Source organism: Arachis ipaensis, chromosome B3 (genome assembly GCF_059453495.1).
Source record: "Arachis ipaensis isolate K30076 ecotype BB chromosome B3, ASM5945349v1, whole genome shotgun sequence".
Classification (NCBI taxonomy): Eukaryota; Viridiplantae; Streptophyta; class Magnoliopsida; order Fabales; family Fabaceae; genus Arachis; species Arachis ipaensis.
In genome coordinates, this window is record NC_142438.1 from 79,020,266 (window position 1) to 79,045,914 (window position 25,649).

At 38.6% G+C, this 25,649-nt stretch overlaps 1 pseudogene; it reads right to left on the reverse strand.

The window, feature by feature from the left end:
- The window catches only part of LOC148571251 (peptide methionine sulfoxide reductase B5-like), a 50,892-nt pseudogene extending 25,732 nt beyond the window's left edge, over nucleotides 1–25,160 (reverse strand).
- Nucleotides 25,161–25,649: the final 489 nt, after the last annotated feature.

The window sequence follows — 25,649 nt, forward strand, 5'->3', positions numbered from 1 at the left end:
TTGGTTGAGTGAGCAATTCGGATTAGAAGTGTGTTCTAGTTGAGCGGAATCAAAATTTAGATGAGAATTGCGGAATGTAAAATTGGCGGGAAACGTAAATGACAAGAAATTGAAATGGCAGAATCTTAAATTGCATGAAGTAAAGAGCAGAAGCTAAATTGCTGAAATTAAAAGGGAATGGGGGTGATTGCATGAATTTAATTGCAGAATGTAAAGAGAAAGTGGAAATCAGAAATGGGGAATTCATTGGGTTATAGGAGATATTGAGATCTCCGAATCAAAACATGTTTATCTCTTCCTCAACCAATGCGTTCATTTAATTTTGCTTGGCAATCTTATATGATTGGATCCCAATCCCTTGGCTCACCAATTCTCTCTAAAAACAAACAAATTCCCAATCCCTTGGTTTAAATGTTCATAAGAAGAGATGATGCTCGATCACTGATTATACCACACAGTTTTATGAACCACAATTTGGTAGGATTACATGTCACAATATCCATCCAAACCCCAATCCAATTCACTGTGAGAAAGCTTCTCTAGCATGAATCCTCCATTCCTTTCCCAAGGTTCCGAAGGATTCCAATTATGGGTAGTTTCTTTCCCAAGACAACTACCCAATGGAATTAGATCGAGAAGCTTTCTAACAAAATTCAAGAGAAAAGATTGAAGAAGAAGATAAACTATTATTGATTCATTGAATTACAATAGAGCTCCCTAACCCAATGAAAGGGGGTTTAGTGAATCATAGCTCTGAATTCAATTACAAAGATATTAAAACTAGCCAAAATGAAGATAAAGTCCCTTCCTAACTTAAATTCTATCCTATTTATACACTTTCTATATTGAGCTTCTGTTGTGTTTCTTGGGCTTTGAGGCCTCTCCCTGCTTTCCTTTTGCCTTGGGTTTATGATCCATAATCTTGATGAGGCTGCTGATCCAAATTCTGTAACATTCATTGAGCCAACTTAGTGATAATCAAATAATGACACATGACTCAACAAATTGAAATTTCAGACTCATCAATCCTTCAGGCCCAATCCCATAAACCATGATATTCAATTGGGTTTCATACCAGAGTAAGTTTAAGTTAATGTTTGTGCTCAAATACTAACTTAAACCGCAATATTTTTGGCCCAGAAACCTTTTCCAAGAGTGGCGTTTAAGTTGCAGTTTAAGCTTAAACTGCAGCTTAAACGCCAGACACTTCCAGTGATGCCTTTTGTGGAAGCACGTTTAAGCTTCAGTTTTAGGTTAAACTGAAGCTTAAACGTGGAAATGGAAGAAGGCAGCCCTGTAGGGTCACTTAGTCGAACACGTTTAAGCTTCAGTTTAAGGTTAAACTGAAGCTTAAACGTGGAGATAGGAAAGGCAGCCCTGGAGGTCGAACACGTTTAAGCTCCAGTTTAAGGTTAAACTGGAGCTTAAACGTGGAAGAGGGGAAAGAGCAACCCTGGAGGAGAAAACTTGGTCGAACACGTTTAAGCTCCAGTTTAAGGTTAAACTGGAGCTTAAACGTGGAATGCTCCTGGTGCCTTTCTTCCTTCTGGCGTTTAACCTCCAGTTTAAGGTTAAACTGGAGGTTAAACGTGAAAATGCTTCTTTGGTGAGAGTTTGTGTCGAACACGTTTAAGCTCCAGTTTGAGGTTAAACTGGAGCTTAAACGTGGAATTGCTCCCATGGTGAATTTCCCACTTCTGGCGTTTAACCTCCAGTTTAAGGTTAAACTGGAGGTTAAACGTGGAAATGCTTCTTTGGTGAGACTTTCATTCTGGCGTTTAACCTCCAGTTTAAGGTTAAACTGGAGGTTAAACTTCAGTTCCAGCATTTCTTAGCCTTCATGATTCTGGCGTTTAAGCTCCAGTTTAAGCTTAAACTGGAACTTAAACTCCACATGTGATATTCAAGCTTCCTTTATTGGTTTTGTTGCTTCCTTGCCTAGCCTCTTCTTCCCTGAAATCATCCAAACAATTGCATAAAAGTCTTGCAAAATTTCATGAGAAATCTTCCATTCATAGCATTCAAGTAATATAACTAAAAACTCATGGAATTTGCATCAAAATCATACTGTTTGGATGGTTCATTGCTTTGTTATTCATTTAACCATTCTTGGTTACTTTAAGCTCAAGAAAATGCATAAAACCACTAAAACTAACAGAAAAATGCTAGTGAAACTAGCCTAAGATGCCTTGGCATCAATTTAGTCAAGCGAATCAAGATTTAGTTGATGGTTTTGTGACTTGCAGAATTAGATTGCATTGAAGTAAAGAGAACAAGAAATAAATGACTGAAACTTAAAGAACAAGAAACTAAATGGCAGAAACTTAGAGTGCAAGAAATGTAAATTGCGGAATCTTAAAGTGCAAGGAATGTAAATTGTTTGAAATGTAAAGGGGATTGGGATGTGGATTTGCAGAATTTAAACAAGGAAAAATTAAATTGCATCAAACAGAAGAGAGAAAGGGAATTGGGATTGAACCGGATATGAAGCAGAAAAGTAAAGGAACATAGAAAGTAGTAAACAGAGAAGTGAAATGGGAAATTTAGATCTCAGGACCCAGAGACTAGAAAACCAAGTCTAGATCTCAATGCCTTCCTAGATCCAACAAGAAAAATTGCAAGGAAATTGTAAATTGCAAAGAAAAGAGATGAAGAACAATGAACCGGAAATGAAATTCAATTAACAGTAAAGAAACAGAGAGATCCAAGATTGAGATTGAAACAGAATTTCTTCAATTCTCCAATCCAAGATCCAAGACAAATGTAAAATGAAATTGAAAGCAATGAAAGCAAGAAATTAAAGTTCACTCAAGTTCAAAAGCTCTCCGAAAACTATTATGAAAATTCTAAAAAGAAAGCTCTCCGAATAACTTGAATTCTATCCTATTTATACACTTTCTTCCAATGATCTTCAAGCCTTGAGTTGGGCCTTTGCTCTTGGTGGAATTGGGTTGAAAGAGGCCTTGGTTGATTGCTCTTGAAGTTTGGAGAAGAACCGAAGTGAACCAATTGAACCGGTTTTGAGGTTAGCAAAAGTTGGACCATAAGTTTGAGCCAAAGTTAGGGGTCTAACTTTGGCTCCAACTTTTCATATCAGTTGGCACATTTTTCTGGTTTGGACGTTGGTGCCAACGTTAGGGGTCTAACTTTGACCCTAACGTTGGCAATACCTTGTGTGCTAGTGGCGCCAACGTTAGCCTCCAAGTTAGGGGGCTAACGTTGGCGCAAACGTTGGCCCTTCTCCCTTTGTAATTCATGTGCCAACGTTAGCCTCCAAGTTAGGGGGCTAACGTTGGTGCAAACGTTGGATAGCCAGGGAGGAATTCATGTGCCAACGTTAGCCTCCAAATTAGGGGGCTAACGTTGGCGCAAACGTGGGATGGCCAGGGAGGAAAATTCAAGTTCGAACGTTAGCCTCCAAGTTAGGGGGCTAACGTTGGGGCTAACTTCATGCTTCCTGGTTCAATTTCACTTATTCCATTGTCCTCTCTTCACTTCTAGCCATTCCTCTTTGCTTCAACCTTTCTCCAAGCTTTCTTCACCTATCATTAATCAACCAAACTCATCAAAGCTATGCTCAAAATCATGAGATCTTCATTCTTTCATAATATGCAACAAATATAGCATAAAACCTCATGAAATGGCATGAATTCATATATGGTTGGTTCAATCAAGGGAAACATGAAAATCTACTCAAATAGCTTGCTTGTAGCTCAAGAAAGTGCATAATTCTAATGAAAACAAAAGAAAAAGACTAGTTAAAATAGGCTAGGATGACTTGTCATCAGTTAGTGGTGTCAACATTAAGTGAAAGTGTAGGTTCGAGAACGTTAGTGACAATCACCTTTTTCACTAACGTCCACGTTAACTAGGTCAACGTGGCTTCTAACGTAGTAATGCCAATCCTTCGAGAACGTTAGTGACACTTACCTTTGTCACTAACGTTCCAATGTGCCCCTATTTCCCACGTTAGAGTCCACATTAACTAAGTTAACGTGGCTTCTAACGTAGTCATGCTAGCCATCTCCAATGTTATTGACAAAGGTGAGTGTCACTAACGTTGGCTCATCATCTCTTTATCCACGTTAGCTTCCACGTTAACTAAGTTAACGTGTGAGTTAACGTTGCTCATGGTGGCTCTTGGTGGTTCACCCCAACGTTAGTGACAAAGGTAAGTGTTACTAACGTTGGCTATCAATTGCTCTCTCCACGTTAGCTTCCACGTTAACTAAGTTAACGTTGGAGTTAACGTGGCTTATGGAGGCTTGGCCAACGTTAGTGGCAAAGGGAAATGTCACTAACGTTGGCTTCTCTTTTGCTTCTTAACGTTAGAGTCCACGTTAACTAAGTTAACGTGGCTCTTAACGTGGCCACTTATGAGCTTGGTCCAACGTTAGTGACAAAGGTAAGTGTCACTAACGTTGGCTCCATTTTCTTTCTTCCACGTTAGAGTTCACGTTAACTTAGTTAACGTGACTCTTAACGTGGGTTATGATGGCTTTGAGGGCGTTATTGGCGATTACTTTTCTCATTAACGTTGCAAGCTAGCTCCCATTCCACGTTAGTGGTCGCGTTAGTTAGACTAACGTGGCTACTAACGTGGTTCTTCCTTGCTTCTTTTGTCCTGAAATCAAGCAATAAAGTGCATCAAAGTTCTAATCCAAATCATGAGACATGCATCCTCTAATTTGTCATATAATTCATGCAAAATTCTCGTGAAATCATGTAAAGTGCACAATGTATGCTTGAATCAAGATGTAAGTGAATATCTACCCAAAACTAGCTTATTTTCTAAGAAAATGCATGAAACTACCTTAAAAATAGTAAAGAAAAGGTCAGTGAAACTGGCCAAAATGCCCTGGCATCACAACACCAAACTTAAAGCTTGCTTGTTCCTAAGCAAGTACTGGAACAAGAGAATGATGAATGGAATGCCAAGAGAAAATGAGTCATTCTTATGGAAGTCATGTCCCTGGTTTTATGGTGGTTTCATGCATAGCAACTTAGGTTCATTCCTTCACTGCCCTTCAGGCCTTTATCATGTTCTAGAATACTCACTTGATTGCATTCCATGAAACTTTTATTCATTGATCCTTTTGTTGTCATTTCAGGGCTTATTTGTGTTCTTAGGCTAAGTGCTCATTAAGGGGGCAACTCTTTAGAATAAGCTTTCAGCCAACACTCTCGAACCAGTTGGTTCAAGGTGCTAGGTGTTGAAGCACCCCTAAGGACTTACTTCCTGAAGTCTCTCCCCCATACATACACACCACAGGCACATGGTTTGTTTATTTACTTTCCTTGAGGTCTTGGTGTCCAGCACCTCTTTGGGTTACTAAATGTTCTGTAGCAAAGATTACTCTTGATAGTGGACTTTCAGCTGATAATCCCGGGTTAGTTAACCCAAGTTACCAGGTGATAAAGCACCCCTGAGAGCTTAGTAATCCAAGCAGATCCTTGGTACAGGAACACCACAGACACATCCCTCAAGACTCAAACCCTTGGTGCCTAGCCTCTTTTCTTGCTATTTTTATTTTATTCTTCAACTTTGATTGTTTTTTCCCTTTTTCTTATTAGGATCTTGTTATTTAGCTAGTCTCATGGGGTGTGTTCAAGCATATGATTCATGACAGATAGTTGTCTTCCCACCTTGTGGTTGAACCAACTTAGCTAACTTATGACCACACCACAAACTCAGGGACTTACTCCATAGTATGAACTCTACTCTGGTCTTTTATAAAACACTCATTCTCTTTTCATTTGATTCAAAAAGACAAGCATACAATTAAGTAAGGAAATGATGCAGTAATAACATTCAGACTAGAAAACACAGCCCTAATCAACAAAAAGTTTAAAAGACAGAATTGAAAAAGGTTCAAACTAATAAGGAAGCATGTTCTATTTCATACAAGATCTTCCTTATTTAAATCATAGAAAAAAATGGATCAAAGAGGGAACTCCACCACCTTTTACTCATGAGGTTGCCCATGCTCTCCCTCTTGCTCGTCCTCTTTGTGTTTACTTGTTGCGCTTGAGCTCCCACCTCCTTTGCCTTTTCCAATCAACTTTTTCCAGAAGCCAGCATCTTCCATCTTCTTCTTTAATGTTTCCTTCTGCTGTTTCACCTTCCTTTCTTCTTGTTCTACAAAATCTTTTTGGACTTCATCATATGTAGGGATGGCATAGTGTAGATGATGCATATGACTAGACATGTAGTTCAACTTGGCTTGAGTGCTTACGTTGAACTCCTCCCTATGTAGTTGCCGTCCTTCATTAAGTACACTGAACTCGTTGAATGCTTTCATCTAAGCTAGCTGCCGCTGGTTGAGTTCTTGCAAGCACTTATTTTGACGCTCTTGCCTTTCATTCACTTGGTTGATGGCTTGAGTGAGCTGGGAGTAGTGTTCCTGTTGCTGCTCCATTTGTTGTTTCTACCACTCTTCTTGTTGGCTCATCCAGTTGGACTGAAGGTTTAGTATTTACTCTTGTCCTTCCATATGTCTCATCCCCAAGTCTTTAATGGCTCTTAGAAGATGATTCAGATTCAAGTTGGTTGGGTCATGCTGTTCTTCTTGTTGATATTCTTCCTGATGAGACTCTTCTTGATGGGCTCCTTCTTTTGGTTTTCGCTTTCCTATTTGAGGTCTTCTTTGTTGTTGGGCGGGCGTAGTACAGATCTGACGCTGGAGTGTAACTAGCCTCCCAGGGTTCACCCAGTCTGGATTGCTATCCTCGAAAACTACCTTGGCTTTTGTGCACAATCTGAGAATGGTGCTGGGGTACCAAAGCCTGGCACCCGAATCAACCTTCTCAGCTGACTCTTGAATGCCCTCAGCTATGAGTTCATGCACATTGATTTCTCCACCCTGTACTAGGCAATGTACCATAGTCGCCTGATTAATATTGACCTCTAAATTATTTGCAGCTGGGAGGATAGACCTCCTCACCAGTTCAAACCATCCCTTGGCTTCTGGGCTAAGGTCTCCCCTCTTGATGAACCGGGGTCTCTTATCTGCATACCTTTCCTAGTCAGCTCCTATGACACATATGTCAGTTACTATTTCTTCGAGTTCATCATTGTCAGGGCTCTTACTTATCCTTGCATGATAACTAAGCTCATCAAAATGTGGTGATTTCAGCTGAAGGGCTCTTGTTATAGCATTTGGGCTGAAGTCCACCTCTTTTCCTCTTACATAGCTTTTGAAGGTTGGGGCTTTGGTTTTATCTTCTCTAACTACGTTTGCATAGAACTCTTTGATGAGGTTTGCATTGATCTTCCCTTTTGGGTTCGTGAGCCTTTGCCACCCTCTTTGTTCAATTTTCTCTCGAATCTGTGGGAATTCATCCTCGTCAATTTGGAATGTTAACTCAGGCAGTATCTTTTTGAGCTTTATCCGTTCAAATTCGAGCTCATGGAACGCAGTTTTGAATCTCTTCTCATCAAAAGGGATGCTCTCCATTGGTTCCTTCCTCTTTTTCCTCTTGGAGCTTGATGCTGCCATGAATTTGAGTTGCTGTGTGAAGAGAGTGGAAGGTATGGATAGATAAGGAATTTGGTTGGTTAGGACAAGGTGTGATGAAGGAATTCGGATGCCAAAGGTGTGAAGTGTGAGAAATAGCACTTTGGGTGTGAAGGGGAAGTACGGAGTAGGATTCACTTATATAGGGAAGTGAGGAGGAGATGAAAGGTGTGGATTGATGGGGTTGGTGTATGATGAACGGATGGGGTTTTGTATGGAATAAGCACAAGGATTACCAACTTTATGATGGGGTTGGTTCAGTTTCCAAGTTTGTTCTTCTTCCAATGTTGCATGGCAACCATTCCCAATGCATTCCCTCTTGAGACACGTGTGAAATATTCTCCTTTTGTGTTATCCGAACCTTCCTCATTTAATTGTCCAATCAATCCCCTTCAATGCTCTTTTACCTTTTCCTATAAAAAAAAATACTAAAAATTAATATCATTGAAAAATTAAACTTTATGGCTAGAATAATAAAGAAAAAGAACTAGATTGTTTATTCATGAACACCAACTAACTAACTAACTGTGTATATTTATATGCACATTGGTGGCACCTTGGGTGACACCAAACTTAGTTTGTAGCACTGTGATGAAAAAGTTTTGTTCAAGGCTCCAAGACTAGCATGCTCTGAATTGCATTCATGCTTTCTTGGCATGCTTTGAACACCACTTATTCTTCACTATATATTGCATAATAAGGATTTTACCAAGTGTTTGTCAAGTTTGGGTTAGAATTCATGAATATTGACTTATTCACTATTTTCTAAAAGCATATAAAACATGGGTTGCCTCCCATGAAGCGCTTCTTTAGCGTCACTAGCTTGACGTTTCTCCTTCATCAGGGAGGTTGATAATGCTTCAAGTCCTCCCCTCTTGCTGTGGACCTATATCCATTGGTTGTATCAATGATCTCTACATGTTCCAAGGAGAGAACTCTGTTGATAGTGAAGACCTTAGGTAACTGAGATGGTACAGTGGGGAGATTAGGGGGGATATCTGGGAAGTAAGCTGAGATCACTTTATCCCCTGGAGAGAAGTCCTCGGTAGGGATCTTCTTATTCCTCCACCTCCTTGGTACCTTCTTCTTTGTTCCTTGTGATGTTGTCTTACTCTTTGTGACCTCCTCTTCTAAGGAAATGTGGTTACTGGTCTCACATTATTCTGGTGGTTTAGGTTCCTGCTGATTTTCTTTGAGCTGTGGCAGTTGCTGTTTGCCTTGTTCATCAATCAAGGGAGTTCCTAGATGTGTTGGTTGTGCTTCAGTGCCTGTTTCTTCCTTCAGTATCTCACTGTGATCCTTCCTTGGTTCCTTGTTCTCTTGATCTGTTTCTTTTGAGTGTTTGAAAACAGTGAAGGTGAGCTGTTCATCATGGATCCTCAAGATTAGCTCCCCTCGCTCCACATCTATGAGTGCTCTGGCTGCAGCTAGGAATGGTCTTCCCAATATGATTCGGTGAGTGTGACTCTCTTCCATGTCCAATATGACGAAGTCTCTGGGAAGAAAGTATTTCCCAACCTTTACCAACACATTCTCCCTAACTAATTCAAAGCTACTCCTATATATACTACTCTTTCGAACTTCTAGTTGGCTCTTCAAGTCTTGGGTATGGGCCTCTGAATCTTGAGTTTGAAGCAGTTATCCTTTTCATTGGGCTTAGCTTTGCTTGCAGAGAGAAAAGGTGAAGTAGGCAGGGACTTTGACTCAGGACGTTAGTGGTGTCAACGTTAAGTGAAAGTGTGGGTTCGAGTACGTTAGTGACAATCACCTTTTTCACTAACGTTCCTAACCTAAATATGATCACGTTGACTTCAACGTTAGTGGCACTAACGTGACCACTAACTTTGCCTCTTGGTCCTTCGCACACGTTATTGGGACTTACCTTTCCCAATAACGTGGAGAGTCCTCCCTTGTCCCTACATTAGCGTCCACGTTAACTAGGTCAACGTGGCTTCTAACGTAGTAATGCCAATCCTTCGAGAACGTCAGTGACACTTACCTTTGTCACTAACGTTCCAATGTGCCCCTATTTCCCACGTTAGAGTCCACATTAACTAAGTTAACGTGGCTTCTAACGTAGTCATGCTAGCCATCTCCAATGTTATTGACAAAGGTGAGTGTCACTAACGTTGGCTCATCATCTCTTTATCCACGTTAGCTTCCACGTTAACTAAGTTAACGTGGGAGTTAACGTTGCTCATGGTGGCTCTTGGTGGTTCAACCCAACGTTAGTGACAAAGGTAAGTGTCACTAACGTTGGCTATCAATTGCTCTCTCCACGTTAACTAAGTTAACGTGGGTGTTAACGTGGCTTATGGAGGCTTGGCCAACGTTAGTGACAAATGTGAATGTCACTAACATTGGCTTCTCTTTTGCTTCTTAACGTTAGAGTCCATGTTAACTAAGTTAACGTGGCTCTTAACGTGGCCACTTATGAGCTTGGTCCAACGTTAGTGACAAAGGTAAGTGTCACTAACGTTGGCTCCATTTTCTTTCTTCCACGTTAGAGTTCACGTTAACTTAGTTAACGTGACTCTTAACGTGTGTTATGATGGCTTCGAGGGCGTTATTGGAGATTACTTTTCTCATTAACGTTGCAAGCTAGCTCCCATTCCACATTAGTGGTCACGTTAGTTAGACTAACGTGGCTGCTAATGTGGTTCTTCCTTGCTTCCTTTGTCCTGAAATCAAGCAATAAAGTGCATCAAAGTTCTAATCCAAATCATGAGGCATGCATCCTCTAATTTGTCATATAATTCATGCAAAATTCTCATGAAATCATGTAAAGTGCACAATGTATGCTTGAATCAAGATGTAAGTGAATATCTACCCAAAACTAGCTTATTTTCTAAGAAAATGCATGAAACAACCTTAAAAACAGTAAAGAAAAGGTCAGTGAAACTGGCTAAAATGCCCTGGCATCAACCAATGTTGCCTCAAACGTGGAGTTGGAAAATTTTGCAAGCCTGCTAGTGCTGGCGTTGGAGGGAATGTAAGAGGTCCAACGTTACCTCCAACGTCTTCGATGGTTTTCAAAGGCTGGTCCAGAGAAATTTTGGGCGACGCGTACGCCTCGATGACGCGTACGCGTCGATGACACGTACGTGTGAATATGTAAAGCATGCACACGCATGAGTTGCACACACGCGTAGGATGGCAAAATTTACCATCGACGCGTACGCATCGGTCACGCGTGCGCGTGACAGAACGAACGTTGGAGGCCCAACGTTGCCTCAAATGTTGCCTCCAACGTCCGCGAGGAGCAACCCAAAATTGGATTTGAAAAATTTCAGTCGACGCATACGCGCGGATTACGCGTATGCGTGGATGCATATTTTGGCCAGACACGCCAACGCGTGAGCGACGCATACATGCAAGACTCTGTTTTGATGTGTACGCGTAGACGTCGCGCACGCGTGGGTGGAAAAACGTTGGTGCACCAATGTTGAGTCAAACATTGGCACCAATGCTTACTCTTTTGGAAATCATCTCTCAAAGCCAACGTTTGACTCAACGTTTCCTTCCAAACGTTGAGGCCAACATGGACACCAGCAGTGATAGAATTTAGCACCTTTGCAGTGAATTGTCAATTGTCCCACTTTAACATCACTGAGACCCACTCTTGCTTGCTTCAACAAGGCCCAATCCAAGGACTTGAAGACCAATTTGGAAAGTGTATAAATAGAAGCAAATTTGATTTAGAAGAGAGCTAGTCAGTAGGGAATTGGGAGATGTGTAGTTAGTTACAGATTTGATCTTTTGCATTTTCCTTTTTTTGGATTTTCCTTCTGCCTTTTCTCTCTGTAACTTTCTGTTTCTGGTTTTACTTGAGCAATGAGGAAGTAAACCCCAAATTCATTAGGGAGAGGAGCTCTATTATAATTCCAATGAATCAATGAAATTCTTCTTCTTCTCAATTCATTTTTGTAGCTATTGGATATCTTCTGTTATGATTTTGAATTCTTCACTCCGTAAGGGGGTTGAATTCAATTGAATGCTTGTGTGATCCTCGGAAGGGGAATCATATGCATTAGAATTGAAGCTCTATCCTTCACAATTCTCATGACTAACACCATTCGGGAGGAATTGAGGTTTTGCGAATTTGTGTGGCTTATGGATAAGAGAATTTGCTCTAACTCTTCTCATGACAATTAGATCAAGGAATTAGCAAGATTGATTGTGATTAGAGAGATTGGATTGCCAAGGAATTGGGATCCAATCAATTTCAATCCGTCATAGATCTACTCCTATGATTGAGAAAGCAGTTGAGACTCAATTGATTCATGAAGGATTATAATATCTCTGATCCCTGATGAATCACTTTCTCTGATTTTCTTCATTTTAAACTTCTCTGATTTCCTTTTTTATTTGAATTGTCTTGTTGTTTGAATTCCTGCACCCAATTTCCTTTATAATTCATGCAATTTAAGTTTTCTCGCAATTTAGATTCTGTAATTCTAATTTCTTGCACTCTAAGATTAAGTTATTTATATTTCTTGTAATTTAAGTTTCAGCTCTTTTAAATTTCTTGCACTTTAAGATTCAGCAATTTAAGTTTCTTGCCATTTAAGTTTCAGTTAATTTACATTCGGCAGTTTAGATTCTTAGCAATTTACATTATGTCAATCAATTTCCACTCAAATCATCAACTATTAGCTTAACTATCCATCACCTAACTAAAGTTGCTTAATCCATCAGTCCTTGTGGGATCGACCTCACTCCTGTGAGTTATTACTACTTGATGCGACCCGATTCACTTGCCGGTTAGTTTCTGTGGGATCGATTTTCCCTCATCAATACTATCTATGTATATATATCTATTTATAGTATTCTATTGAATTGGTGAAAATAAACAATCAAATTCCCAAGCAAGAATATAGACAAATAATGCTAAGCAAAGAATTAATTAAATGCAACAAAATCTAAAGAATTGATTTAACTCATCAAAATGAATCAACTTGCAAGAATACATGATAAGAGAGGTGGAGACATAGAATTGAGTAATTGAACCCTTACTAGATGTGTATACACTCTAATCACTCAGTGTCTAGGGTTTAATCACTCAAATCTCTTCCTAATCATGCTTTCAAGGATTTACTTTTCATCTAACAATCAACAAACAAGTGATGCATGAATGCAATTATCATGAGGACTTATTAGGGTTGTAAGGGGGTTAGGGTTAAGGTGGGATAGATATGGCTAAATCGACTAAAGAATTGGATCTTTGATTACCTCAATTATCTCACTCAACCTATATCAACCAAATCACAAAAAATGCATTCTAACCACCCATTACTTCTTTTCACACACACTCATTCCTTAGTTTCTATTCAAAACACATATGCATTCCTTATTAATTTTTTTCTTTTCTTTGGGACAACCTTTATCCCATCTTATTACTATATTTTCTTTTTCTTTTATTTCATTTTTTTCTTTTCTATTTCTTTTTTTCTATTACAAAATGCATATGGTTAAAGTAAATTGATACATGAATGTGCACCCATTTTTCCAAATTTTTCAATAAGTACCCAAAACCTAATTTTTCTCTACCAATGCTTCCCAAAATTTCCCCCCACACTTAAATGACACACACTCCTCAACCTAAGCTAATCAAAGAAGCAATTCAAGGTTATTCATGATTTTTCACTTAAGGTTGTGATGTGCTAACAATTAGAACAAAGGGGATTAAAAAGCTCAAAAAGGGGTTAACAATGGTAGATGCAAGGGTAAGTCCATATGGGTGAGTGAGTTTAATTCAAAGATGGTCACAATCATGCTCAATGCATTCAAACATCCATCATCGAAAATAAAAAAATCAAGCAAAACCAAGATCGCAATTATAGAAGAGATATATCACACAATGAACAAAATAGTGGTTATAATGTGTAACCACTCATTAAAGCTCAAAGACTCACAAGGTATTTGTTCTTTCCTCTTCTATGTTCCATTAAGAAATCATTCAAGCAAGTTTTAAAAACAATTTTCTAATCAATTCAATAGAATTCCCTTGAGACAAAATTCTTGGAAATCTTTGTTGTTTTTCACCAAAGTTATTTCCTATACGTATGTATGATGTTGTGAAGGATGCAATTTTTCAAAATTTTCCTAGTTCTATTCCTAATTTTCAATATTGCAAAAATTGACATGAGCAATTAGGACAAAATTGAACTAGGCACTATGATATTCACTTCATCCAATCACAACTTCTATCTATAAAATATATACTAAGAAAAAGATGCAAAAATACAACATGCAATAGCTAGTATACGCTAGAAGAAAATGCAATGGAATAGTTAAAAACACTACAAATATCTACAATAACATAGTAAAAGAAAACAAAAATAAAAATAAAGTGCAAAGTGTTCGGAAAAGTAAGTTTATGCCCCGAAATGACGAATTCTCCCCCACACTTAAGCGTTGCATGGTCCTCCGTGCACGAACACGATCCGGGGAGAATTTTTCTAAGTTCTTCCACCTTCAGTTGGCAGATGCGGGGACTTGGGTTGTGTGAAAATTGCCAAGTTCAATGCATGCTCGGCATCTTCGTCCATGGTGTCCTCCTCCTCTATCGGCTCCTCGCCTTTATGTCTCATCCTCAAAAAGAATGAATAAAGTATAATTAAGAATGATAGGGCAAGTGGCACAAAAGGGTAAAGGAGTAAGAAAATAAGCATCTAATTGAAAAAGTTTGCATAATTGCGTGGTATGATGAAAAGATGAGCCATGTGTATATTCCAAGTGTGCACGTGGTTGGAACACACAATGACCGGTTAAAATGGCATCCACACGATCAAAAAGTAAGCATGGGTTCCTCAATTAAATGGCCTAAGATACAAGTAATGGATGAGCAACATTTAAGCACATGCAAACTTAGGCAACTACAACAAGAGTGAATTGAATGTAGGAATTATTGGATATTGAAGTTATGCAAGTGAAAGAGAAAAATTGAGATAAAATAGCACAACAACAATAACCAATGCAATGAGGAAAAAAACTATTTATTCATCCTTAAGAATAATCAAATAATCACATGTATAAGGTGTTTGTTACAAAAAGTGACAAGTCTTGATAAGAATCAAGTCAAGTCAACTAAAAAAAATACAAAGCATTAAAAAGGAACAAATACCTTGTTATGTGATTATATTGACTTAAAAATCATGATGAACAAACAATTCCATTCAATTCACTAAATTCAATATGTACTTGTTAAAACTTCCATAAAAAAGAAGTCACATGTCACTTTTCATATCAATTTGGTGCTAGCAACTCAAAGCATTAAACAAGTACATTATTGAAATTTCAATCCAAAATAACATCATAATCATTCAAAAGTGCACATTTCTTGATTAGAATGCCAAACAAGGATATAGTCTAACCTATATAGTCATGACAACATATGAATTAACCAGAAAGTTCATTCAGGCATTATGTCATACACATGGAGAGTAGTGCACAAATTCAACAATTTCAAGCCAAAAAATTCAAGCATGAACAACCTATAGATAAACAATTGAACACTTGTAATGCAACAAACAAAAAATTAAGCAAAACTTAAGCTAAATTACCAAATTTGAATAAAGAAAACATAAATTAAGGAAGCAACTAAACATAGCAAAGAAGATTAAATCAAGAAAACTGAAAAGATGAAGAATAGAAAAGAAAGAAGAAAGAAGATAGAAGAAAGAAGAAGAAAGAAAAAGGAGAAGAAGAAGAATAAGAAGAAAAGAGAAGAAATGTGGGGAGAGAGAAATGTGGTGGCGGTGGTGGTTGCGGTGGCGGTGGTTGTGAAGAAGAAAGAAGGAAAGAAGAAAGGAAGAAAGAGTATGAAAGGGGCTGGCGTAACAGGGCACTCTTTCTCATTAGCGCCCAGAATGTGACCCGTGCGTACGCACAAGGAAGTGTGCATACGTACACCAGCAAAATTTGGGGGTGTTCATATGCACAGGACGTGCTAGCGGTGCTGGCAGACAGGGTCTCAAGATGTGTGCGTGTGCACAGGGCTGTGCGTACGCACAGAACACTCTCTCTCTTTTTTTTAAGGAACACATAATGGCCATGTGTGCATACGCACCTAATTGCATGCTCTCGCACAGAGTGAAAATGTAGTAGGATGCACGTGCATAGAGGGTGCAAGCGTTACGAATAGGACGCGTGCAAATAGGTGTGCGTACGCACACGTCTGTGCGCACGCATAGAGAGTAAAAAACAGGGGAAGTGTGCGTACGCACGATGCTGTGCGCATGCATAGAACTCTGTTTCTGCAACATTTTTAAAGCCTCTAAGGCACCTATCATGATATCAATCAAAGATTTTTCAAGCCTAAAACATATCATTCTTCAAAAATACATGATCAAACATAAAATGCAACTAATTTAAACCTAGGATGCAATCAAACTATGCTAATCAAAGAGACAAAATTCAATAAACAAAACAAAAAGGAAGAAGGGTTGAAAGGATATTACCATGGTGGGATGTCTCCCACCTAGCACTTTGGTTTTAAGTCCTCAAGTTGGACTTTTGGTTGGAGCTCACATCAAGGAGGTTTGTGCTTCCATCCATCCTTGAGTTGCCAACCATGCTTGCTCTTTGAAAATCCTCCGGGATCCCAAATGAAGTACATTAAGCTCTCAAGCAACCTCAAGCAAGAAATGGGGATCCAAAATTGTTGGTCGTAAAGATGTATGCCTGGATCCCACACTTTAGTTTCTCTATCATCCTCTTGTTGACTTTCACTTGTGCTCTTGGATGAACAATCTCTCCAAGAACCTTTGAAGCACCCAATGAGATCTTAGAATCCTCCTAATTGGACCTTGCACCATTTATGCCTTGAACTCCTTTGGGAACCAATACCCATTCTTTCACCATGTAACACTCCAAGAAGAAACTTAAGTTGATAATCCGTTTTCAAGAGAGCAAATTGATGTGGGCCTATGAAGCTCATGGAGAAAATTGTTACCCATTCAAATTGTCCTTGGGTTGGAGTCACTCTTGTAAACTCTTGCATGTATGCCTCCACTTCTTGGGTGACTACCTCTTCCTCACCACTCTTTTCTAGCTCTTCCCTTTCTCTCTCAAACTCAAGAGAAAAGGGTTCTTCTAGATCATTGATGGGGTTGACCAAGGTGGACAAAAAATTATTGATGATGCAATCCACTTCTTGATAAAACTCCCATAATTCCCCATTTACCTTTTCCGGTTCACTAGTTCTCCCTTCCTCTACTTGTGACTCAAGCTTCAATTCCACTTCTTCAATTTGAGACTCCATGTTTTCCTCCTTACTATACTCCTTAGTTGATCCTCCACCTTCTTCAAGGGGGATGTCTTAAGTGGTTGCGTGTAGTGAGGCCAAGCGGTTCACCGCTTCGGCTATGGTAGCAATCAACTCCCCTTGCTTCTTTCGGAACCCTTCTTGCTCTTGGAAGAATGCTTGAAGGTCTTGTTGTTCTTGGGGCAAGGGTTCGGGAACTTCATAATTTGATGGAAGAGAAGGTTCAAGGGTTGGGAGAAAGGTTGTAAAGTTGGAAGGTGTATTATGTGGGTGAGGGTATTGAGGTGGTGTATAAAGATGTGGTGGTTCATAAGGTTGGTGGTAAGGTATATAAGTATCTTGATTCCATGGAGGTGGAGGGTGTGGTACTTGAAGGTTTGGTGGTTAGAGGGTCATGTAGGGGGTATCTTTCATATCTTTGGATTTAGTATTCACATAGGGGAGGGTGTGGCTCGTTGTAGTATGATGAAGATTGCTCCTCCCTCCATCGCTTCTCCCATTCCATGATGCAATCCCAATTCGAACTCATCATACCCTACAAAATACTCACAACCAAACTCCAAGCAACAAAGATTATAGATCATAGAGAAAGTAAAAAATAAAAGTAAAAAGGAATCAACAAACAAGAAAAATAAACACCTAGATATTAACAAAAATGACCAAACAACCAAAAAGTAAGATATTTACACTATCAACATTTTTATAACCTAAAGATAGCACTCAATTGCGTTCCCCGGCAACGGCGCTAAATTTGACAAGAGGTATTTATTGTCGATCTAGATTTTCACAAAATAAAATTTCATTGTTGAAAGTATAGTCTAGACCAACAATTAATTCCCAAATCAAATGTTTAAATTTAAATGAATTATAAACCGAGATCCAGAGTAATTCAACATCGGGTCATTCTTCCTATGAATGCAATTGAAAGTGTTACGCTTTCAGTTGTGAAAATATGGAGTTTTGAAATCAAAGAACGAAAGATTAAAAGAACTAAGCAACAACTAGACAAAGAGATAATCAAAATCGGAATTAAAGCGAATAAAAAGGAAGATAGGATCAAACTAGTAAAAATGCTATAAATGCATGAAGAGACTTAACTTGGGAATAAGAGAATCCAAGGAATCCTGTTATTGCCATAACCACAACTATGGTAATTATCATGAGTCAACCCCAAACATCGAGGAGTAAGTCAAGCAAGCATAATTGACCTTAATCTATATGTCCTAGCTAACTTACCAAACTAGTTGATAAAAAAGCTAGCATCAATGGAAACAAGAGTCAACTAACGACACAAGAACTATCACTAAATGTCGGACATTATGACTCTAGTATCCTAGGAATTCAAACCTCAACCCAAAGTGGGAAAATATACTCAAAATCTAAAGTTGGCATTTTCACAAATACCTTGTGTGCATAGAAGTAAAGCATGGAAAATTACAAAGAAGAATAGAAAACTATAACCAACTATTCACAAAACCAAATATAAACAAGTAATCAAGCATAAAAAAAGCATAAAACACTAAATTCATCAATCAAAACTTCAAGACACTCAAAATTGCAAATATGAACAAGGTAACTTGAACCAAAGGAAATCAAAGTAAAAGTTCTATGATTAAAGATGAAATTGAGAGTACTTACAAAAGAGTTGACCAACATCCAAGATTAAAGCTTGCTATAAAATGCTACATGAAAACTACATAAACCCTAGTAGAGCTCTCTACTCTACACTACTCCTACTCCTACTTAACTGTGCTAAAATATAAAAATGTGGCCTTCTACTCTAATGCCTTCATATGGGTTCAATCCCCCTTGATATAGCACTTCATTTCAGCCTTCCAGCCTTCCAAAATGGGCCAAGAGGCCTCAGAAATCGCGAAGCACATGTTTCTTTAATGAAATCACATGTAGGGTCCTGTGCGTATGCACATGTCTGTGCGTACGCACACTTGGCTGAAAGTTGTCTTGTGCGTACGCACAGGTGCTTGTGCGCACGCACACTTCGCTGTTTGTGCTTTTCCTTGTTTTCTTCATGTTTTCTCCCTTGTACATGCTTTCTTCCACTTTTGGCAATCCATCCTTGCCTCTAAGGCTTGAAATCACTCAATGAACATGTGATGGCATCAAATGGAATAAAAGTGGAATTAAATTTTTCATTTTAAGCACAAAATTGCATGTTTTCACATTTAGGATCAAATTGGGGACAAAACACAAAAGTCTGCTATTTTGGTGCTTAAGTGTGAGTTTATGTGCTAGAATCCATCCAAATTGAGTCAAAATATATCATCAAATATGGACTCATCAGCCCTTCATGGGCAGCATTACTGGCATTGAACGCCAGCCAGGGAGCAGCCCTTGGGCGTTCAAACGCCAGTGTAGAGAAACAGGGAATCTGAATTCCCTAGCCTCTCAAGACCTGTGGGTCCCACAGCATCTTTCACCTACCCCACTTATTTCCACCTACTTTCATACTTTCCCACACACACTTTCCTATAAACCCTAACCCAATCACATCCATACCATTTCCCCAAACCATTATAACTGCCACTTATCCCCACCCACTTCAAAATCAAATTTCCCACCTAAAACCCACCCTTTGGCCGAAACCTAACCTACCCCCATTCTATAAATACCCCTCTTCATAACCCTTCATACACACACCTTTCATACCCTTATACACCCCACAAGGCCGAGCCCTCTCTCTCCCTCTCTATCCTTCTATTTTCTTCTTCTTCTATTCCATTCTTCTATTCTCTTTAATTTTGCTCGAGGATGAGCAAAGTTTTAAGTTTAGTGTTGGAAAAGCATAGCTTTTTTCTTTCCATTAACATTCATGGCACCCAAGGTTGGAGACTCCTCTAAAAAGAGGAAAGGAAAGGCAGTAGCCACTCCCTCTGAATCTTGGGAGATGGAGAGATTCATCACCAAAGCCCACCAAGATCACTTGTATGAAGTAGTGGCTGAGAAGAAAGTAATCCCTAAGGTCCCTTTCATGCTCAAGAAGAATGAGTATCCAGAAATCTGAAGAGAGATCCAGAGAATAGGTTGAGAAGTCCTAACCAATCCCATTCAGGATGTTGGGATTCTCATGGTACAAGAGTTCTATGCTAATGCATGAGTTACTAAAAACCATGACACTAGTGTGAACCCAAATCCAAGGAATTGGATCACCATGGTCTGTGGAAGAATCTTAGATTTTAGCCCAAAAAGTGTGAGGTTGGCATTAAACATGCCTCTAATGCAAGGAGATTCTCATCTTTACACTAGGAGAGTCAACTTTGATTAGAGATTGGATCAAGTACTCTCAGATATCTGTGTGGAAGGAGCATAGTGGAAAAGAGATTCCTAAAGCAAGTCCATTCAACTAAGAAGGGTTGACCTAAAGCCCATAGCTAGAATATGGTTGGAATTCATCCAAAGATCCATTATCCCTACTAGCAATGGGTCAGAAGTTACTGTTGACAGAGCCATCATGATTTATTGCATCATGATTGGAACTGAAGTGGAAGTACATGAGGTGATTCCTCAAGAAATATACAAGGTAGCTGAGAAGCCTCACACCAATGCCATGTTGGCATTCCCACACCTCATCTGTCATCTATGCAATTCAGCTGGAATTGTCATAAATGGAGATGTCTCCATTGGGGAGGATAAGTCCATCACTAAAAAGAGGATGGAGCAAACCAGAGAGCATGCACAAGAGCCTGTGCATTTGCCTCATCATGAGATCCCTGAGATGCCTCAAAGGATGTATTTTCCTCCCCAAAGCTATTGGGATCATTGGCAAACTTCTCTTGGAGAATTGAGCACTAACATGGAGCAACTGAGGATGGAGCATCAAGAGCATACTACCACCCTCAATGAAATAAGAGAAGATCAAAGAACCATAAGGGAAGACCAAATGGCTAGAAGGAAAGAGCAACAAAGGCAAAGGGATGACATAGAAGAGATCAAGCATCACTTTGGATCCTCAAGGAGGAGCACTAGACGCCACCATTAAAGGTGGACTCGTTCTCTTTACACCCCTTTCCTGTTTTATTTTTTCTATTTTTTGTCTGTTTATTTATCTGTTCTCTTGTTCTAGTTGTATGATCAATTGCATTTGATGTCTTAAAAGTTGTAAAATGTTCCAATATATCTCTCACTTTCCTTAAATAAAAATTTATATTGAAAAGAATTGAGAGATGCATGAATTTTAGGTTTAAAATAAGAATAGTTTAATTATGTTGATGTGGTGGCATTGCTTTTGTTTTCTGAATATATGAATGAACAGTGCATATTTGAAGTTGGAATTTTAGAATGTTGGCTCTTAAAAGAATAAGAAAAAAGGAAAAATATTTTTGATAATCTGAAAAATCTAAAAATTGATTCTTGAAGCAAGAAAAAGCAGCAAAAAAAAAAAAAGAAAAAGCATGTTGCAAGGTCATAAAAAATTATATGCATGCAAAAAAGAAAAAAAATTGGTGAAAAGAAAAAAATAAAAAAATTAAAAAGAAGAAAAATCCATTACTGCCCAAAAATACAGCAAAAGGAGGGCAGATTGAAAAAGTCAATAACCCTTTAAGCCAAAAGGCAAAGGTAAAAGGACCCAAGGCTTTGAGCATCAGTGGTTAGGAGGGCCCAAAGGAATAAAATCCTGGCCTAAGCGGCTAAACCAAGCTGTCCCTAACCATGTTCTTGTTGCGTGAATGTGTCAAGTGAAAAGCTTGAGACTGAGCGGTTAAAGTCATGGTCCAAAGCAAAAAGAGTGTTCTTAAAAACTCTGGACACCTCTATTTGGGGACTCTAGCAAAGCTGAGTCACAATCTGAAAATGTTCATGAACAAAACCGTAGGCTAGGAAATCTTTGATTGGCGTTGTAAGTATAGTTCCAAGCCAACAAGTAATGCTCAAATCAAATGTTAATTTCAATACAAAACATATAAACCGAGAGTAATTCAACCTCGGGTCATTCTCCCTAGGAATGCAATCGAAATGTTATGCTTTTGGTTGTTAAGAGGGCAAAAAGGGACTTTGCAATCAAAGAACGAAAGATTAAAAGAACTTAAGGAATAAAAAAACCAAGAGATGATCAAAAATGTAATTAATGCAATTAAAGGGAAGATGAGATCGAAACTAGTGAAAATGCTATAAATGGAATGAAAGCCTTGATTTGTGAATGAGATTCTAAGAATCCTATCATTGCCATAACCACAACTATGGTAATTATGATAAGTCAATCTCGCCTAGTTAACCCCAAACATCGAGGAGTAAGTCAAGCAAGCATAATTGACCTTAATCCATAAGTCCTAACCAACTTACCAAACTAGTTGATAAAAGGCTAGCGTCAATGAAAACAAGAGTCAACTAACTACCTAAGAATTTCCACTAAATGTCAGACATTATGACTCTAGTATCCTAGGAACTCAAACCATAAGCCAAGGTGTGAAAATCTACTCAAAATCTAATGTTGCCATTTTCATAAAAACCTTGTGTGCATGAAAGTAAAACATGGAATTTTGCAAAGTAAAATGGAAAACTATAACCAACTATCAACAAAACTAAACATAAACAAGCAATCAAACGTAAAGGAGGCAAGAAACATAAAATTCATTGATCAAAACTTCAAGAAACACAAAAATTGCAAATATGAACAAAGTAACTTGAACCAAAAAAAATGAAAGTAAAAGTGCTATATTTAAAGATGAAATTGAGAGTACTTACAATTAACGAAGCAAAACCCAAAATTCAAAATTAAAGCTTGCTATAAAATGCTACAATGGAAATTGAAATGAAAACCCTAAGAGAGCAATGCTACACTACTCCTACTCCTACTCCTAATTACTCTCTAAAACTATCTAAGTGAGCTCTCTTTCATATGTGTTGATTCTCCTTGATATAGCACTCCAATTCAGCCTTCAAGCCTTCCAAAATGGGCCAAAAGCCTCCAAAATTTGAATAGCACATGTTTCATTAATGAAATCATGTGCAGGGACCTGTGCGGACGAACAGATGTGTGCGTCCGCACACTTGGCTGAATGTCGACCTGTGCGTATGCACAGGTGGTCGTGCGCATGCACACATGGAAATTCTTTCTGGTGCACACGCATGCTTACTTGTGCGCATGCACACTCCGCTGTGTGTGCTTTTCCTTGTTTTCTTCATATTTTCTCCCTTGTACATTCTTTCTTCCACTTTTAGCTATCTATTCTTGCCTCCAAGGCCTGAAATCACTCAACATGTCATGGAATCAAATGGAATAAAAGTGAAATTAAATTGCTCATTTCAAGCATAAAATCGCATGTTTTCACATTTAGGTTCAATTTAGGTACAAAACACAAAATTATGCTATTTTGATGCTTAAGTGTGAGTTCATGTGCTAGAATCCATCCAAATTGAGTCAAAATATACTATCAAATATGGACTTATCAATTTCTCCACACTTAAACAATAGCATGTCCTCATGCTAAACCAACAAGGAGAATGATCAAAAGGGGGTAATCAACTTATTAAATGAAACTACCTATTGCATTCAAGTATGTATATACTATCTATAGCTATATATCTATCTATAGTATCTATATGAAATTGGTGAAAACAAACAATTAAATCCCCAAGAAAGTATAGACAAATAGGGCTAAGCAAGGAAATAATCCAATGCAACCAAAATCTAAAGAATTGATTCAAGATAACAAAATGAAGCAACTTGCAAGAATACATGATAAGAGGTATGGAAACATAGAGTTGAGTAATTGAACACTCACTAGGTGTGTATACACTCTAATCACTTAGTGTCTGAGGGTCAATTCACTCAAGTCTCTTCTAATCATGTTTTCAAGGAATTACTTTTCATCTAACAATCAACAACAAGTGATGCATGAATGCAATTATCATGAGGACTTCATATGGTTCTAATGGGGTTAGGGTAAAGGTGGGACAGATATGGTCAAATGGACTAAAATGATTGAATCCTTGATTAGTTTAAGTATCCAACTCAACCTATATCAACCGAATTAAAATAACATGCAATCCTAACCTTCCATCATTTTTTTTCATAAACACTCATGTATGATTTATCATTCACATCACATATGCATTTCTTATTCATTTTTTCTTTTTTTTTGGGATAACTTTCATCCGTTTTTTATGATGATGATGTTTTTTTTTTTGAAAGTAAAAGTAAAATGCATATGGCTTTAGTAGTTCATACATGATTGTTCCCATTTTCCAAAATTTTCAATGAAATACCGAAATTACACATTTTTATTCACTACCAATGTTTTCCAAAATTTCCCCACACTTAAGTGAAATACACTCTTCAACCTAAGCTAATCAAGGACACAATCCAAGGTAGATCATGGTTTTCCACTTAAGGCTGTGATGTGCTAATGTCAAGAATAATGGGGTAAATGAGGCTCAAAAGGGCTAACAAGGGTAGATGCAAAGGGTAGGGAATATGGGTAAAGTGAGCTATGCAAAGATGGCCTCAATCATGCTCAATGCAATTCAAAACATCAATCATTGGACATAAAGAATCAAGCAAAACTAAGATTGCAATCATAGAAGAGATATAACACACAATTAACAAAATTAGTAGTTAAAAGGTGTAACCATTCAATATAGCTCAAAAACTCACAAGGTATTTGTTCTTTACTCTTCTATGTTCCATAAACAAATCATTCAAGCAAGTTTGAAAAAAGTTTTCTCAATCAATTCAATAGAATATCCTTGAAATAAAATTCTTGGAAAATTTGTTGTTTTTCACCAAAACTTGTTTCCTATATGTATGTATGTCGTGACGGATGCAAATTTTTCAAAATTTCCTAGTTATTTCCCTAATTTTCAACAAGCAAAAAGTAACATGAACAATTAGGATCAAAATCAACTAGGCATATGCTATTCACATCATCCAATCACAATCCATATCTATACTATATACCAAGCAATATAAGGATGCAATATATATACCAAAACTAAAAATGCAATACTAAAGATAACTAGAAGCAAGCTAATATATATATACAAAAGTACTAAACAGTAGTGCATAAGTCAAAGTACTACAAATATCCACAAAAAGTATAATAAAACTGAAAATAAACTAAATGCAAGTGTTAAGGAGAGAAAATTTACACCCAAAATATCATAAATCCTCCCCCACACTTAAATCATGCACTATCCTTAGTGCTCAAAATAATCAACGGGTGGGATCAACCATGAGAAGCTCCACCGTCAGATGGTGGTGGGTGGTGGTGACGCTGATAAACAATAGTGGCGCAGGATATCTCTCTGGTGGTCTCAGCTATCGGCTCCTCAACTGCCTGGTCAGCTGGCTCTGCTGCCATCTCTTCTATCGGCTCAGATCTAGCTGCCGGCTCCTCAACTCTAGGCTCCTCAGCCATGGGCTCTGCCGGTCTCTACTCAGGGGTCTCAACTACCTGGCCAACTTCAGCTGCTGGCTCCTCAGATGCAGACTCCTCTGTCTCGGGCTCTGGTGTATCTGGAGGAGGTGGCCCAGGGTCTCTACCCTCAAACATCGCCACTATCCACTAGAAGCGACGGGCATTGCGGCGCTCGTAGTGGTGGACGACCTGAAGGATCTCTCGACACAACTCATATGGTGTCTGGGGTCGAGGTGTGGGTGCGGGAGCTCTAGGAGGTGCTAAAGGCTCTGCTGCTGATGATGGAGGCTCAGTGGTCTTTCTCTTCTTCTGTGGCGGTTCGTCGTAATCGCCGCATGGCAAAAATGGCTGCTTACTGATGTAGACAGATGTCCGATCTGTTGGGCGTCTCTCCACTGAAGATAAAGCGGCTAATCTGGTGGTCAACGATGGGAAGGGAATGTTGTATTTCTATTGTTGGTTCACCTTCCACATCGACTCTCCGATCAG